The sequence below is a fragment of the Amblyomma americanum genome, chromosome 3 (genome assembly GCF_052857255.1).
Source record: "Amblyomma americanum isolate KBUSLIRL-KWMA chromosome 3, ASM5285725v1, whole genome shotgun sequence".
Taxonomy (NCBI): Eukaryota; Metazoa; Arthropoda; class Arachnida; order Ixodida; family Ixodidae; genus Amblyomma; species Amblyomma americanum.
In genome coordinates, this window is record NC_135499.1 from 139,278,413 (window position 1) to 139,292,376 (window position 13,964).

The window sequence follows — 13,964 nt, forward strand, 5'->3', positions numbered from 1 at the left end:
GCGCGAACTTTCCGCCGCCCGTGTGCGTCACGGTAATCAACAAGTGTGGCGCAACGCTTACGTGGGACAGCACGTAAACTATGCGAAGTCCGTGTGCAAGCCGCTGGTAGTGCTGGCCTTGGCACTGACTGCTCACGCGCGCAGTCTCGTTATCTCAATTAATCATCGCGCATCAGCATGTGGCGCGTGTGGGTCATGTCTCCTCTTTCTCCCACGATAGCGAGTTTCGGGTCGGAATTCCGACGGCGGCAAAGTTCATAAGAGCGGGCGCTGCGCCGTCCCGGCTTTTCAAGTGCAAGGCATTCACTTGTATATAAATAGAAGTTTGTCGAACCTCTGTTCGTGTGCGCTGTGGACAATAATAGAAGGCTTTTCCGCCTCGTTTAGAAAGCGCCCGTATATCCGTGCCCCCGCCCCGGCCTTGATCGCGAGTTTCCCATAATTGCGCTGAACTCACAGCGGGTCGTCGTTTTCGGGGCAGGAAACGAGCGTCCGAAACGCCGCTGCGATAACGGTGCGCCGGCGTGTGCCTTCTGACTATATAACGTGTATCGCCCGTAAACGCTCGGAGCGCGCGAGCACAGCTTTTTCATTGCTTCGCGCGCCCTTTTCTCGTTGCATAGGAAACATAAAAACTCTGCCGCGGCTGCTGAACTCCTCGATCCTGTGCGGTTGCGCTTCGCATCGCCTCGCAGTTGGATACGTGGAGCCTTTCCCTCTGGGGAGCTGTGGTGAGTGTATAGTACACCGTGCGCTATCCGAGCCCCTCTTATGTATATAACCTCGTTATAACGATAGTGGTTATAACGAAATAATCGATATAACGAAGGAATGACGATTCCTCTACGAATTCTCAGTCAACACGGGCTATATATAGCGAAGTAGTCTCCGAGCCCCTTCTGTTTCGTTATAACGAGGTTCAGCTTTAGTGTATGCCTGGTTCTGAACCGTTAAGTGCTGGATGCTGATTTTGCTTTACCGCCTCTTTCTTCGGGAACGTGAACGTATACCTATACCTATAGCTACAGATCATTCACCATGCTCTGCGTCAAAGTGTCGCACATATTTATTTTGCATCACCCAGTATCGAGTGAAGACTAACTGGCTGGGCATAGTGTATAGAATTGGATGCCCAGTGTTTATCCTCCGCGTGTGTTGTCGTTGCCCGCTATACCGCTGATGTGATCAGGGAAGTAGTAAGCATCCGTAGGTTGACGACGCTAAAGTCTATTCGTATTCGTTTAAAAAGTTTGCATTGGAACTGAAGCCTATTCCTGCAGATAGTGCTTGTTGGGAAGCGCCCCGTTGAGTTGCTTCGGACTGGAACGGTCTTCCACTCGACATCGTCGCAATCGCTTGTCCCATCCACACTTTGAAGTGTATACCTCGTACATTTAAAAGCGAACATATGTGTCGTGTATTTGGCGTGTGTTACTTATGTACATAATCTGTTTTACTGCTTGTAACCCATCTCTTGGGTAATATCCCCTACCATGGGGGCCTTCGAGGTAATAAAGTGAAGTTGATAAGCAGGCTTTTGTTTGGAGGCTCCATTCGAAACGAGAAATTTTCCGCTTCTGCGCGAGGGAGCTAGGGTGGAGAGAAAGCAATGGACTGCGAAACGCGGCTCACTGACCTTCACGCGAAGTAGGCGGGTCGCGCGTACTCGGCACGGGCGAGTGCGCATTTTTTCGTGCGTTATATATCATGCATATTCTTGCTCCGAGAATCGCGATTGTGCAACGCCTACAGCATACCGGAGGCTCGCGAAACCACCGCAGGGTGAAAGGTGCGCGCGTGTCGCCGCTCCTTTCGAAGGAGGGCCGCGTGATTGACCGAAAAAAGTAGAGAGGAAGAAGAAAGCAACGCGTGCCAGCAATTCGGCTCCGTCCGTTGTTCTGTCACACCGCGTCGTGCTTGTTTATATACCGGTGACGCAAGAGGCCGTGCCGGACACCGCGCGCACCGAGACGTCGTCAAAAGACGCACGCACTTCGTATCTTCGTCGTCGCGTCGTGCTGTGAACCGCGCGCGCTGTAAGGGGCACAAGGGCGTATGCAAAATGCGGGGAGCGACCGCCCTTTCGAGCGTCACCCCCCTGCATCCCTCCCGGGATCTGAGCCGCGAGGACGTTGATGGACCCCACGCTGGGCCGCTTGCGAGTCGCTCGCGCAATACCTGAGGAGCAAGGAACCTGCGGTCTGTTTGTCCTCCGGGGGAGGACGTAAAATAGGGGGCTGTGCCGTATACCTCCCGGAGGCATCGTGCGAGCTCGCCCCTGTGTCCGATCATTTCGGCGGTGCCGGAGGTGTCCCTGACGGGTGCACAGCGTTGCTGGGACTGCGCTTCGGTGCGGCAACCGCTGGCAACGTTCGGGGAGACTGTCATTCGACTGGTTGCAGTGTAGCGCTGCAATCGCTGCTGTCACGACGGGAAGGGTCCCAATGGACATTGAAGCTCCCTTGGACGTCCCATGGACGTCGTAAACGTCCTCAGGACGTCCATGGGAGTTTCAGTGCTCATTGACGTGTGCATTGCGGCGGAGGTTCGATTGCGTGCTTCGAGCAGTCAGTTACGAACTTCTTCGCCCCCCGCCCCCCCCCCCCCGACCAAAAAAAGAGGTTGAAAAATTCTGCGAACTCTCTTCAATATCCGGGAACGCAACAGGCGGTCGCAAGTTTTAACGCGATAGCGTTAAGGAGCCCGTGTCGCAGAGAAGCCGGCGTCGGCGACGTTAAATGTGAGCGAAAATTCCCCGAGAAGCAACCTAGCTGAACCACTTCTAGGTCACGTGACCTGTGGCTTCATCATCATCGCAAGCTTCGCACCGAATTGTGACGAAACTGACCACTGTGGCACGGGGCAGTTCAGTTAATCATTGGTCGCGAGAGGTTGCTCGGGATGAGCAACCTGGGTCGCACAAGCACCACCAGTGGCAGCACCTGCAATCGCAGGACAGTGGCGCAACGCTTAACCGCTGCGCCAGGAGTGGTATGAGCACTTCCAGGGATCTGTGAATGTGAGGTCGAGAATGACCAATTCCGCTTATACGGGCATTAACGCTGTCGCGTCATACTCTGAGGGCGGAGCAATTATGTGTCCCCTCCAATTTTTCTTCCGCATATAGATGCATCGTCGCTGGCCAACCACGTCCCTGTGGTCGGGCTGTTTTAGAGCCTCGAGCTCCCCCTCTTCTGGCTTCGGCAAGGGAACCGCGTCGTACGCTATACGGCTGCAACAAAACAGTCTTTCCGAGCTGGCGCTGTGCCGCTGTGAAAAAAAGCTTTGTCGAATGGCGCGCGTTGACCTGGCACGCGCAAAAGGGGCGAAAGGAGTGGAGAAGAACGGCCGCGCCGAGGGCGGTACCGTGTTCCTTTTTAGAGCCGCCGCACCGCGCGCTCAGCGCGCAAGACCTTTCCACGCGTTCACAAACGCCTCGGGCGTTCGTCACCTCCGGCGTGCAGCTCGTCACGCGTCGGCGGAACACAGTCGCTGCGCGGACCCTCAAATGACCACCGTTCTCGACCTGCCTGCGTCGCTGCAGAAGCGGCGGCAGCTCGTCGAGGCGCCGCCGTGACCGCGGGTCAGCAGCTCGGCTGAACGCGTCTCCCGTTCCCTTCGCTTCTGGCGCGGACAGGCGGCCGTCAGCTCGGCGTCGTCTTTGAATTCGGCCGGCCTCGCGAGGGCTGAGCGACAATGGAGTGGCGCTGGCCTTTTCTAGCTCTTCCCTTTTTGTCGGAGGCGAAGCGGTCGAGCGCCCCGCCTCGGCTGGTCCTCGCAAGGCCGGGCGTTCGGCACCGTTGTCTTCGAGCGGGTCGCTCCGAAACGACGCTGCCCTCCAGAGACCGCGCACGCTGATCTGTTTCCCCGTGGGGAGTTTTTTGACCGTGTGCTGCTCCCGTTGTTTCAGCCACGACGGCGTCGATACGCGAGATGTGAATATCAATGTTTAGGGACATCTGCGCTTAGGTAACTTATCGGTGGCCTGGCGGGAATTCCGCTTTGAAATGTGACAAAAATGTTTTGTTTTCTGGTACAGCCGGTTGCAGTGAGCTAACATGGCGGAGGTCAGCTGCACTTGTCAACTATAACCAAATACAACTCAAGAACGGAGAGGCAAATTCCCCTCAAAGGACGACCTCCAGCCAGTGCCGGGGGCGGGGAGAAACGGCTTTTCTGATGTAAATAAAAGTTGTTCACTAAAAAAAAAAACCTGGCGTAAAATCGCCGGTGGCTGGGATTAGCCGTGATATCATGACGATCGGTCGACACCATTGGTTGGAAGGCCTCCTTTTAAGAGTATTAACAGTCACCGCACCAGCGCGAAGAGATGGAAAAGAGGCAAAGATGGAGGTCCGAACGCTTTTTTTTTTGTTGTTGGAGCTCGTCACTTGCGTTGCATCGCCTAGCTGCAACCGTTCTGAAAACGGAAGCCACTGCATTTTCACGCGTAACCGCGCCTCTGCTTCCTTGGTGTCTGTGCAGCTAGCCGTCGCGACAGCGACCACCTGGAACGTTTGGCTTATGCATATTCGCGGATCATCGGCTTCGCTTAATCCCCCGCGATCCTGTTTATCTCGAGCACCTGAGCTTCGACGCTGCCGGAAGTGGCGGGCATTGGGGCAGCTCGCGCCTTTTGTTGTCGAGCGGGCGAGGCAGGGGACAGGATGCGGCGCGCATTTCACCGCGACACCACCGTCACACGAGCCGGATAATCGAACGCCAAACAAACCCCGCTAGCTAGCTGTTCCACTTCCAATCGCTTCATGCGAGTGCCTCTCAAAGGGCCGCTCGAGCGCTCAGCTCACGATATCCAGTGGAACAAGAGCACGCGCGCCTATAGTATGCAGCCTGCATCTCTTTCCACCTCTTTCACCGATTCCTTCTCTCTCTCTCTCTAATTCTATTATTCCTATTTATTTATTTGTAAGTTCCGTGGACACTGCAGTTCGCTGCCACACTGATGACAGCAGCGGACGGAAAAGCGAGAAGGAGAGGGGGCGGGGAAGAGGGAAAGGGTAGGTGCGTGGATGGATGCAAGTTCTGCGCTTGATTTGTGACCGCTGTACGCGTAATGCCGCCGACCGCTGGAGGAGAGGGAGAGAACGTTCAGGTCGAGCAGCGGCGACCGGCATGACCGTTCTTCGTCCTCTCTTTTTCTTTCTGGCCAAACTCGTGCGCGACTCACTCGCGGCGTGCACACCAACTGACAGTGGTTCCTCGCGCCCACTCCCGATGGCCCCGTGGTTGTTGCTCGCTGGAGTCGGCCAGCGAACTTCTCGGCCCGCGCCGCGTTCAAATCGCATTCAGCCCCCCTCCCCTTCCTTCCTTTCCGTACCCCATTTGCTTCCCATCCCTCCGCAACCGCTTCTTTCAGCTCCCGCCTTTTGCGCGCGCGCGCGCGAATTGCGAACACGCCGCGAGCGAGAGAGATGGCCGGAGCGGGGCGTGTATAATACGCTAGACAAGAACGAAAGCGAAGCGAAGAAAGAAAGCAAAGACGAGAACGAAGCGAGGCGGCCCGAGAAGTCGGCTTCGAGGGCAACCCGAATTCGGGGGGAGAACGGCCGACATTGAGCGAGGAGGAGGGAGAAAGTTATCCGCGGATGAGGAGGAGCAGCAGCAGCAAGGAGAGCTGGTGCGCTCGCGCGCGTTTCTGCGGCAGTTTAGCTGCGCACCAGCGGCAGGTAGGCCGGCCCGGTGTGTGAGAGGAGGGAGAGAGAGAGAGAGAGAGTGAAACCCGGAAATGCGTTCCGTTTCCTTACGTTTCTCTCCGCGAGTCACCACCATTTGCGCGGCCTCGACTCCCGAGACACGCTGCCGCCATGGGGTCTCTCAGCCGCTTCTTTGTTTCGCCGTTCCACGCGAGATGAAGGAGGAGGGGGCCGTCCTTAAAAGGAGGCTCGTGCCCTCTTCCACCATCTTACCGTCTTGTTCATCGCTGGCGGACATACACACACATTCGTACGTAAGGCTGTATGTACAGTGACTTCGTGTAGCGCCGCCGCTGGGGAGGTCTTCGACGGTTATCATGATGATACACGCTGTGGAAACAAAACAATGTTCTGAATGCAGAGAGTGTGTGTTTACAATGCGGTTAGATTTCCGCATTGCTTCTAAAGCATGGCGTTTTTTTATTATTATTATTGTACTCCTCTTCTATAGTGCTTACTCAATTTTGATTCTGACCTAATCTGGTTACCCGCCGCGGTGGCTCAGTGGTTAGGGCGCTCGGCTACTCATCTGGAGTTCCCGGGTCCGGACCCCACCGCGGCGGTTGCGTTTCGATGGAGGCGAAACGGTAAGGGGCCCGCGTGCTGTGCGATGTCAGTGCACGTTAGAGATTCCCAGGTGGTCGAAATTACTCCGGAGCCCTCCACTACGGCACCTCTTTCTTCCTTTCTTCTTTCACTCCCTCCTTTATCCCTTCCCTTACGGCGCGGTTCAGGTGTCCAACGATATATGAGACAGATAATGCTCCATTTCCTTTCCTCAAAAACCAATTATTATTATTATTATTATTATTATTATTATTATTATTATTATTATTATTATTATTATTATTATTATTATTAATCTAGGGTGTCTCGATGCCAGCGCCGCCGGCATCGAGGCACCCTAGCCTAATCTGGTAGTCAGCTGGGACGTTATTGGAATGTTCATTCGCTCTGCGCTCATCAAAGTCGCACTTGGATTCACTTCGTGCTGTCGAAGGATTAACGGTGTATAATTTTATGCAACGCAGTTTTTGCCCAAAAGGTGAAAGTATAGTGTTTTCTTGATAGATAAGCAATCAAGGAATATTTCCGAAGAGGCTTGACCAAGGTATCCGCCTCACCGGCTAACCGAAATTCGGTTCTGGTATTGCAGTGCATACGTGCCTCGTTAAAATCTGTGGAAATAATTTTGTCTCACTTTAAACACTGATCGTTATTTATGAAAAAATTCGCTTGTTTGATCCGTTGTGGCTCCCAAAATGGGTCCGTGTTATTTTGTCATGGAGATATTGTGGCAACTGTCTAGCGAGTGGTAACTTTCGATACAAGCGGCATTTCGTTAAAACCGGGCGTTTGCGCGGAAGGGAGTGACAGTATGTTTTCGAAGCTAGAAGAAGAATGAACAACTTTATTGTCAGCTTATATGTTCCTCGCAGGTGGAGTCGCAGCGGGAAGAGGTTTGCAGCAAGCCGATCAATGTAATTAATCGGGTGGTTTCGTTGTGAAGGTGGTCTCCTGTAACGGAGTGCTCTAGGGAGACCGCACGAACGCCGCCTCGCACAGTGATGGAACCTTCGGTTCACATTTGTGTCGTTTATTTTCCTTGTTTTTCTTCTGAAAATAAAATTGGCGTTTATGTCAACAACGACGCTTTCATCACAAATGACACCGAGGGATGTTGTTGCGCTATCATTCAGGGCTTGCTTTGCTTGCGAAAATTTAGTTAAAATTATGTTTCACGCTTTGCTGCGTACGCAGTTGTGTACGTAAGGCTAGAAATGTGTGTATGCTTGGGGATTTTTCTTTCTTTTTTAAATTTATATCTTCTTAATTCGATTCGCCACCCGTCTACTGTTCTACTTTAATTTATTAGTGCGCTTTTCTGAGCATGGCCATGAAAATATTGCCTGTTTGACTCCTCGACGGCTTGCTTTACATAGCGCTGTACTTTTCACGACTTGGCGCCAATCGTAAAATGGTGTCACATCCTGGAACCTGTTGCTCCTTCAAAAAAGGTAGACGACTCGGCGGTACATAAGTGCTTGAGTCTAGCCGGTTTGTAAAACGCGCCTTCTGGGGCTGGCTTGTGCTCAACAAACGCGTGCATCTCATACTTCCTCTTGGTGCCTCGTATAGACTCTTGTCTCTGGTTAGTGCGACCAGTACCGCCTCCTCCGGTGGTACCCTCTGGCGTTTCCTCAACTGGAATATACCGAGCTCGCAGCTTTCCTTTTTGTTCTTCATCTTTCTTGCTTACCAGCCAATCCATCCCTTCATCCCGACATCGAAAAAGGCGTTGACATCACGCATTCCGATTTCCAGAGATGATCTCCGGCGATGCTGGCCGACCAGGCGAAGTACCGAGCCCGGTTGAGTGTCCCTTGGGCGGCACCCGATGAAAGCCCGAGATTAGAGGAGTTCACCGAAAAGCAAAGAAAGCGCTCAACTTCGGTGGCAGAGCCGCCGCCCCCTGCCATGTGCCGTGCGCAGGTCCAGTTCTGCCTCTCCCCCGTATTTCGCGCCCGGGTATCGCCGCGAAGACTCTCGTCGTCGGCCGGTGTCGACAAACAAGCTATCGCCTCCGCAAATCCCTCCCCCCCCCCTCTCTCTCTCCTTCCCTCCGAGTCTTTCCTGCTAGACGAAGCGTGACCCCGTGCATCGGCGCCCGCATGCAGTTCATGCAGCAGCCGATGCGTGCGGCGGCGCTGACGGCTGCGTTCGGGGCCCGTTCGTCGTCTGGCACGTGGCGAATCCATTTCGCGCCGTTGGCCCGTGGCGTACAGTTGTTAACGAAGCCAAGTGGCCATGTCGACCAGGGCTTCCCCCCCCACCCCCCCACTCCCCACAGCTGCTTTCAATAATGATAATTTTTAAAAATCCCTCTTTGTGCGTCACACCTTCCTTTCTTCCTGGTCGCCCACTTGTCGTTGCCAGCTTCGTTCTTTCAAGGACGGAACAGTGCGGGCTGTCACCAAATCCGGAGAAAGGATCGGCTTTGAGTTCAGCCCTGTGTGCTGTGAAGAGCATCTTTGATGCATCTACAACTGCTGTTGCCGTACACCGTGTTTCAACGCGAGAGAAAGCGCAGAAGGCTTTGCCCACACGGTTTCCCTTGACACTGCAGTGAACTCGCCAGGCTTTCAATGCCGGACGTTCCTTCAGCTTCTCACCGTATTAACGGTATCCTTCTTACGCTTTTCCATCCAGTGCTCTCTGCAGCGGTCCGCCCGGGAACACTTGACGTGCAGCTTTGCTCCCTTTCCGTATGTCTAATCATTCGCGCGGCTGGAATGGCTGGTTGGAGCGCTCGCCATCCAACTCCCTCGAGCCTGCAGGGGACTTGTTCTGGGGTTTTCCGTATACTACGGTTACCTGTCGTTCCGGCCCCAAAAATATAGATGCCGCGACGAAATTCGCCGTATTTTCTTTTTCTTGTGCGGTTTCTCCCTGTAGATAATATAGAACATCTCAGACTCCTTTCTTCGCTGTATTGTAACCTCTCAGCTTTGCTTATGTTTTACAGCCCCGTTATAGCGCGTTTGTCTCCCGCGAAAACCGCCCGAAAGTGTCACCACCTCCGTCCGGAGCGCGCGCGTTTTAAATCGCGTCGCGTTCTCCTAACCACACACCTGTCGGCAGTAAGGAGGCGCACCACGCTTTCATGTTTTATTTCTTCTTCCTTTCCCCGTGCTCTGGCGGTGCAAGGAAGAACTGGGGCTCGTCCACAATTCCGCCGGAGGCAGAGAGGAGTTGTGGGAGAAAGCAGGTGAGCGCGCGATGCTCCATGAACGCGGGATGAAGAGAGAGAGAGAGAGAAAGATATGACCGGCCATGAAGGAGGAGGAGGAGGGAGGAGCACAACCCCTTATTTTTCTCGGCGCGGGCGCGCGCGCTTCTCGGCTTATATTTTTGTTTCAAGTTCACGGATGGCATACAGGGCCCCAGATCACCGGTGAGGAGAGCAGTTGGGCGACGGAAGGCGAATCTAGGTTGGGAGCGCATTTCCCCTCCCCTCGGCCAGTTTCGGCGCACACAAATGTGCAGTACACTCCGACGTCGCCGCCTGCTGGCCGACTTGCGAGGAAGCAACGGCGCGGTAAGAGTGAGCGGAACGGTATAAAGAAATGAAACGTGCGCCGCGGCGGTAACGGTGGTGAACGGACAGCGCTCTCGGCGAGCGAGCAGAAAGCGAGAGCGGAGGATGTATCGGTCGGGTGCATTTCGCGCCGATTTGGTGTTTGTGCTTGGCCTTGTTTCTTCCCTCGGCACCGTGCGCTGCTTTCTCCTCTCCTCTCCACTCGCTCGCCGGCTTTCATTTTCACTGGGGCTAGCTTTGCTCTGCACGGAACAATCGCGAAGCCATCGCGCCGTCCCGATGCTTCCAGACGTCGGGGGAAGGAAATATAAACAAGAAAAGGTGAAAATGCAACAACCGTTCGCCGTCTCCGAAGCTCTTTTATTACTTTTTGCCTGTCTTGCCTCCGTTGACTTTTTTTTTTTTTACCCCTTCGCGGGTTCGTGATCGGTTATCGGAGCTCGTGAATCGGAACGCCGTGTCTGTACCCCTCCTCTCTTCCATCCCAGGTCTGTTGGCGTAGGCCGCCGACAAATGCAAAGGTTTTCTTTCGGTAGGCGGCGCGCTTGGTTGGTTTTCTCCGAACGGCTCGTAATTCGAGCCGACCATTGGGTCGTGGCGGTGATGGCCGAGCGGCGAAGAAAACAAGACTGCGTGGTGAGAAGCGGAGGATGACTTGCTTCGTTGCTTCCTCGGCTCCGTCGGTGTTTACTAGGCGGAGGGAAAGTGCCGAGTTCACCCTTATCAGAAAATGGCGAGAGTGGCGGTGGAAAATTAGGCCTCCGCGACACCCGTGGGCGTAATTATCGCTGCCGAGTCGTGCGCCGGGGATGCGGAAACGGCCTGCGTGCGAACTCTGTGTGTGGTGGCGACCACGCTCCACCGGCCGTTATTTACTACCGGGAAAAGTAAACAAGCACCGTCGACAGCGGCGCTGAATGCACTGCGCCCGAAACTAGATAGATGCCTACTACGTTAGGTATAGGCTTCGTTTTAACTTTCACAATGCCTATTTTCTAAGCTAGAAGATGCCGGGTTGCTTTCATCCCGCAGCCAGCACCTGTACGCGCGAATCTTAGACACGCTGTCAGATATGCACCTGTCGCCGAGGCAGACACTGTTTAAATTTTTTTTTTGTATCTCAATTCAGCCGTTCGTGCACTCATGATGTCATGCTGTTTGGCTTGTATTGCATGCATGCACCTTACCTTTAGCGACGTTGTGATTTATTTAGCATTTCACTGTGCACCACAAAGAAATGAGAGGTTATAGAAATGCTCCCGACGACAATAGTCCCTCGCTCATGCGTCCATGCTGTTGGTGGGGGGCATAATAACAGCCGTCCCGGTGGTCTCTCTATAAGGGACTCGGAGCTATGTTAGGCACTACCGATGCGTTGTGATGAATTGGTGTTTGCGTCGTGCCTCCGGCCGGGCTTAATACCTCTGCTAGGATTTTCACGAAGAGCTAATGTAAAAACGTTCGTCTACAATTCAATTTTTTTTTTTTTTGCGTATGCTTGATGCCACGGTAGGAGTTCTCTATAGGATACATTCATTGGAGGTTGAAGCTTCTTTTCCAATTCAAGACCTCGTTAGTGACAGATAAATATGCTTAATTTCGTCCAGTTAAAAAGATGGGAACACAACAGGAACATGAGCGTCAGGAGTGGGCGCAAACCATGTCTTGTGCATTCGAATATTTTCGATGATAATCGCTGTTTGAAACGATTATGATACAATGCGATACAAGGCACCTGAGATTAATAGAGGCTACAGAAATTAGAGCTGCAAGACAGTCACACTGTTAGTCGCAAAATATTTTCTTTCTCTCTTAGTTCTGGCTTGCGCTTGCTTCTCTGTGTCGACACTATGCGTCGCACATGTCATGATGGGCACCCGCTTTCAATGAAGGAGGAGTTAACGCGTGCAGAATATGTAAGAGTAGAGATCCCGCATGGGGTAAAAGAAGCAATGTCACGTCTTGGGTCACGCTTAGAGTCATGCTTAAAGTCACGCTTAAAATACATATGCCTGGCGTGCCCTTCCTTCTGTTTTCTTTACGCCAGCTGCCCATCGCGAATCGTGACGGCAGAGCATGAAAGCAGCGCGCGCGGTCAAATAGATCGTCAGTCATGTCGCCTCCTTTGTTCTCTGGTTTGTGCTCAGCTTGTTTCCTTGTTGTCACGCCCACCTCTCACGGGATGCCGCAATTTATAAAGGAAATGAGCAGAAGAGTTTTGCGGTGTGTGTGGTGTATAATTCTGCAACAGCAACTACAGAAAGCTTGGAGGCACGCCGAGTTGAATTAAACGTATACTAAACGTAAACGTAAGTCGGTATGGTTGGTGTTGTGCTGCCCTGAATGATTGATTCAAATGAAACTGGTAATGAGGGATCCACTTTCGCTGGTCTCTCTTCCGCAGTACTAGTAAAATATCGTGCGAAAAAAAATACGTAAAATAAAATCACATAATTACAGCATCAGGGCGCCGCGGCGCTCTTGACTCGGTTGTTTGACTCAAAAACAGGCATTGTTTTGGGCCGCGGCGCTCTTAAAACAGGTTCTGTAGGTAGACGGATACGCTCTGGGGAGCACGTTAAAAGGTGCGGTGTTGTACGAACGACTGGCGTTAAATGCAAAACGAACAGCTATACATGGAGAGCTGCCAACTGCACGTGTAGCTGAAACCTAATAGACCACTAATAGCGCCTTTACGTGTACACACGTGTTAGCGACATCTAACCACGCGCTAGCGTCATTCATTTTTTTTTTCGCGCTCAGAATTGGCCAGGCGCATGCCATAGCAGTCCGCGCCAGCCGGTTCGTGTTCGCGTGCGCGCTAATTTTCCTTGCTACTTCCTTGGGGCCGCGATATTTGATTATTGGGTCCTTCAGCGCAGAAAATTTTCACCTGATAGGCAAAAACGCGATGTTTGTCCACTTTTTTATTGTTTTTCACGCCAAAACTTTTAATCGCGGAGAGTGCCGCGCTGTGGTGGATACTTGTGCTTAAACCACCACAGCCCAGCGCATCTAATACAGCGTCGCCCGTCATAATCATAAAATGGTGTACCAAACCATCGCGAATCCCAAACGAGCCCAAACAAATTCTAGCGTCAGCTAGACGCGCGATGTCCTTATGACGTCACGGAAGGTCTCTAGTGGCGGCGTGAGTGGCGGCGGCTGCGGCCTCGAACGGTTCTGCGGCGGCCAAAAAGAAAAAAAGAAGAAAACAGCAGGAACAGCAGCAGCAGCAGCAGCAGCAAGCAGCAGCACCGCCACCACAGCCGCTGTGGGGCCCTGGGCCAGAACCCCCAGCGCCGCGTCTTGCCTGGCCGGGGTCGTCGTTGACGTCAGCATCACGCTCTCTCGCTCGTCGGCCCGTTCCTCCGGCCCAGGCGGAGCATTCCACTCCGGTGCTTCTTCCTACGGCGTAGGGGAGGAGGGGACCGCGTCCTGCTTGCTGCGTCTGCTTCTTCGGTCGAACTACTAACCCCCCCCCCCCTCCCCCCCTCCCACCCCTCGACATCTTAGCGCGTGTTCTTCGTTCTTTCGATTTCTTCGTTTTCGCTTTAGGTGCCGCGCCCATTTTCTGAAATGTGTTCTTTGGTTTGTTGCGCTCTGCTGCTGCTTGTTCCGAAGCGGCAGTCAGTCCCTCCCAGCGGCGGCGCGTTCGTATTCTCGTTTTGTGCGCTTTTCTCTTTTTCTTTGCTCCTCTTTATTCTTTTTTTTTTGTTCTCGATGCCTCCTGCCTTCCCGGCTGACGACGCCAGGCCCGTCTTCTTCGTCCTTCTGGTGGAAAATCGAAATACAGCTGAGGCTTCGATCTTCCTTTTCGCGCTGCTCCTTGCGCGCACAGTGTTGTTTCCGAATCCGCGTCGCTTGTCGAGACGGGAAAGCGGCGAAGCAGAGCCGTGTGATGCAGTGAATCCAATCTAGGTGCGTGTTGTGGGGTCTTATTTTACTTGCCGGTACTCCTTGTTGCCTTTGGCCTGTCTCTCGAGCATCGGCTGTCATGTCAGAAACAATTTGTCCGTGTGAAACGGAGTGCCGGTCTGGACACGTGCTGTACCCATGCATTTTGGGCTCAATCTGTTTGTTTGTTTTCACTTCGTTTGGCGCTGCGCGAGAGGAATACGAAAATAAAAGGATAAAGTGCGAATAGACGT

At 53.2% G+C, this 13,964-nt stretch overlaps 1 protein-coding gene across 9 annotated transcripts in view; it reads left to right on the forward strand.

Annotated features, from left to right (window-relative positions):
* Mef2 (myocyte enhancer factor 2) overlaps nucleotides 1-13,964 on the forward strand; it is a 280,733-nt gene that overhangs the window by 174,994 nt on the left and 91,775 nt on the right. Inside the window, exon 1 of one of the 9 annotated variants that reach the window (XM_077658000.1) lies at nucleotides 713-731. The exons of the other annotated variants lie outside the window; for them this stretch is intronic. The gene's annotated coding sequence lies outside the window, so the exon portion shown is untranslated. Of the gene's footprint in view, nucleotides 1-712; nucleotides 732-13,964 lie in introns of those variants that run through there. 9 annotated transcript variants of the gene reach the window in all.